Source organism: Saimiri boliviensis, chromosome 4, assembly GCF_048565385.1.
Source record: "Saimiri boliviensis isolate mSaiBol1 chromosome 4, mSaiBol1.pri, whole genome shotgun sequence".
Lineage (NCBI taxonomy): Eukaryota > Metazoa > Chordata > Mammalia > Primates > Cebidae > Saimiri > Saimiri boliviensis.
The window spans coordinates 73,131,714-73,136,153 of NC_133452.1; positions in this window are offsets into that span (position 1 = coordinate 73,131,714).

Consider the following 4,440-nt stretch of genomic DNA (forward strand, 5'->3'; position numbering starts at 1 on the left):
TTTGGGTCATTTCTGAATTTTTTTCAGCAGTGTTTTGTAAATCTCATTGTAGAGATCTTTCACATCCTTGGTAAGATGAATTCCTAAGTATATTATTCTTTATGTGGCTATTATGAATTAGCTTGCATTCTTGATTGGCCTCTCAGATTAGATGTTGTTAATATATAAAAATGCTACTCATTTTTGCACATTGATTTTGTATCCTGAAACTTTGCTGAAGTTGTTTATCAGATATAGGAGTTTTTGGGAAGAGACTATGAAGGATTTTCTAGTTATAGAAATCTATCATCTGCAAACAGAGATAATTTGGCTTTCTCTCTTCCTATTTGGATACCTTTTATTTATTTCTCTTACCTGATATCTCTAGTTAAGACTTTCAGTACTATGTCAACTAGGACTGGTGAAAGTAGTAGGCATCTTTGTCTTGTCCTGGTTCTCAAGGACAATTCTTCTAGGTTTTGTTCATTCACTATGATGTTGGCTTCGGGTTTGTCATAGATGCTTCATTATTTTCAGGTATGTTGCTTCAGTGACTAGGTGTTGAGGGTTTTCAACATGAAGGTGATGACAGCTGCTGCCTATCCAAAGCAACTGCTGCCATGGTGCCAGCTGTGGTGGGGTGCAGATGGTGGGGTGTGGGCGTGAGCTATGGGTACTTAGGTGTGAATGCTGAGGTGAACCATCCCTGGAACCTGGTGCCCTGGGAGCTGACCCCTGGGAACCACTGAGGTGGGGCCAAGCTGGGCTGAGCCACCCACTGGTGGGAAAATGGCACCATCAGGCATGGAGGGAACCCAAGGCAGAGTTTGACCCAGGGTGGTGCTGTGCTTGTGCATGGAGTGTGGGGAATGTTCCCGAACATGGAGCAGTGGCCTCACTTCAGGGCCCTGGGGTGGGAAGTGGGAGTAGCTCTTCTGCGAGTGGGACCCGACCAGTGATGCAGCTATCATGCCCAACCAGGTTCCAGTGCCTAGGTGGGAGGCTTAGCGGGGGCCCACCCTAGAATGGTCCCCAGGATCCACCCCATGTTGGGGTAACAGCTGAATCTGGTTCTCCCAGTGGCTCTGTCGAGGGCCCGTGATCCACTCCTGGAGGCACCCATATGGTATGGTCATGAGCTAAGCAAGGGGGAGCCCCTGGCTGACATTGAAAGCCAGGGCTGCAGGGGGAACTTCCAGATGTCATTCCTGCCCCAGACCCTGGAAAGGGCAGGGAACCCCATCCCAGGCTGCAAAGAGTCAGGCAGGGAAGCAGGAGCAGCTCTAGAAAGAGCAGAAATGGCAGTGTGTCCCCTGTGCCCCATATCCCCAAGGCAGCGGACTGTGCCACACCCAACATCACATGGCCAGGCAGGACCTGCTCCCAGGTCAAGAGCCTCCACTGTAGCTTCAACCTTGCTCTGCACTGAATCCAGGGAGCCTACATGCACCTAGCCCAAAGTCCAGCTGAGACTTAAAGGACCAGACCAGGAAGCATGGAATTCATGTGTGTGGAGTTGGCCAGGGCCACCATGCTACCTGCACCTTGCCAGCTGCCACTGTGGCGAGATGATGCAGAGAGTGGGCACAGCCTGGGACAGGGACAGTTAAGAGTCCTGCCTTCCCAAGTTGGCAGGGTGGGAGTTCCCAAGGCATAGCTGCAGCCACCCAGGTTGTGGTTGTGGGCCCAGGCCTCTTGGCCTGGCAGGGTTAAGGCCAAGCCCCCCAGAGATGTTGCAGCTAGTCCTGGTGTGCAGCAGGGTTGACACACTGATCCTCTGCTGCCTCAGCCCCTCCAGACTCTGGGAACCGACAAGTGTGGGAAGGAGGCTGTGATGGGGCTGGGAGGAGTTTGGTCTGTGGGTGCCTCTTGACCTGAGTGGCCTGGGAACCACGGGCAGTGGCAGAAGGCAGGCAGGCTCTTCAGCAGGACAGGGCAGGTCTGGGTTAGGCACCACCTTCAGTTTAGGGAGGGCCTAACCCAGTAGTGGGATTGCTGGATCAATGGTAAATCTATTTTTAGTTTTTTAAGGAATTTTCATATTGTTTTCCATAATGGTTGTACAAGTTTACATTCTTACCAGCAGTGAAAAAGTGTTCCCTATTTCTAGATGTTTAAAGAATAAGGGAATTGATATATGAAGTAAAATACTCTGTCCCTTATGAAAAATTGCTAAAGCTTTCAAATGATTTTGCAGGGTTTCTCTGGTGGAAACAAAAAAAGGTCATTGTACTAACCAAAAAAATAAAGAAATAAATAAAGATTGGACAAGATTTAATGACATTGAACCAAGTGACCGTGCCAACTGCTCAATTCCCGTTTTTAGAATCCATTAGATAAAACTTTGAAGATTTGATTATATTAAGTGATGAGAGAGAAAAGGGCTTTGGGGGCAATGCAAAAAAGTTAAAAAATTATTGATTTTTTAAACTACTGTTTAAACCTATCTAGAAAAGCAATGGGATTCACAAAATTATTGACCTCTGAATAAGAAAACATATTTTCTACACAAACACATATATAAACAGTTGCCAAGTGGCCTGCAAAAGAGAAAAGGAATGACCTCTGTTAATGAGTATCACACATTCTTCAAAAGTTTATAAAATGCTATGCATAGGAGCCCGATGCCATTCCACATACCAAAAAAATCCTGCTTGATCCAGTGTTGTGAACCTGCTGAAACTTCAAACAATTGAATAATTAAACTTTCACAGTTCAATTTTAACAACCCTCAATGTCTCCATCATTTGCCAGAGAAGGAGTGAACAGAGGACTTCTTTTTCTCAACTATTCTTCTTCTCATTTCTACTTGGCTACCTTTATTACTTTGGGGTCATAAAAAATGTATTATATCATTTCAAAAAATTATCTTAAAATCAATTCTCAACAAAAATTTATTAAACAATAATCAGTAAAATTAATTTAACGAAAATAAAATATCACTAATTGAATTTGTATTTGGTATTGTCTTTATTTTTATGTTTACTGTGTTGTATATTAGTGTTCTGTATTATTTTTATATAAATCTATTTTAACAGTTTAATAAGATCATTCATGAATTTGAATCTCTTGAGCTCATATATTAGCCTCCCAAAAACAGATTCTTAATTTCTGCAATCAGTGATTATTCTACTGGTTTTCAAAATCTAACCATGGTGTTTGGGGGAGAACTCTTAAAAATGTGTTATAGATTCCATAGAAATTCCATAGTTATTTATTTTCCAAAAGTCTAGACTTTTTACATAGTGACTAGTCAATGTCAGTTGTAAGGCTACTTGGTTTATTCTCATTTATGGATTATAACTATAAGGATAAATAAAAATTTTAATCTAAGTTAAAAAAAATCAGAGTAGCAACAGACATAAAACACAATGCTATGCCTTTTTTGCTTTATCATTCCTTATTAATTTTAGTTTTTAGTTATTTTTTATCCTGGCAAAATATGTAATATAATATTCCCTATTTTAGCTATTTCTTAAGTGTTCAATTCAGTGATATTAATCACATTCACAACGTTGTATAACCATAATCACCATTTTCAAAATATTTTCATCAACTCAGAAACTCTGTGACCAGCAGGCACCCTCTTCTCTCCTCTCCCAGGCCCTAGTAATCTCTAATCTACTCTGTTTCTCTGAAGTTGCCTATTCTAGATATTTCATATGAGTGGAATTATATACATTATGTGTTTTTTGGTGTCTGATTATTTAATCTAACAAAATGATTTCATGTTTCTTCCATGTTGTAGCATGTGTCAGAACCTCATTTCCTTTTAATGGATGAATAATATTTCAATATGTTCATATTATGAACATTATTATATACTATATATTATTATATATATAAACATCACCATATACAAACATATATATATATTTATATGTATGGAATATTATTATATATACAAACATACATATATAATATTTAATTGAAATTTTTGAAAAAAATCCTAGATTTGTTCAATGCAAAGGTTCCTTCTGTTGGAGTAAAAGTTAGTGATAAATAATAAAAACATATATTTTTATCGTAATTACTTTTCTCCCTTTTTTAAAATGTACGGAGAAAATTATAAACTAACGAAGTCCAGATAATGAAATATTATTTCTGTATTTTTGCTGTTATTTTAATGTTTCTCTGACTCTTCAGTATACATTTGCTACTGAAACAAAAAACATACTAACTCAGTGAGATTAAATAGGACCAGAAAAGTTATATACCTCCTCCCTATGTTTAAGTTTTCTATGATAAGACAAATATTTGTGGCATGTCATAACTCTTATACCTGACATGACTACAAAATTTTCTACTCAGGATGGATCATAGAATTTCAAACAGATCTGTCATTCTGTATAGTTCAGTGTATCAACTAAACTGAGATAACTTCTGCACAGAGAATGCACTTCTAGGATTGATAGAGGATTGGGTGAAGTTGCCAGTTGTTTTTACTGCAATAAGTTTAAA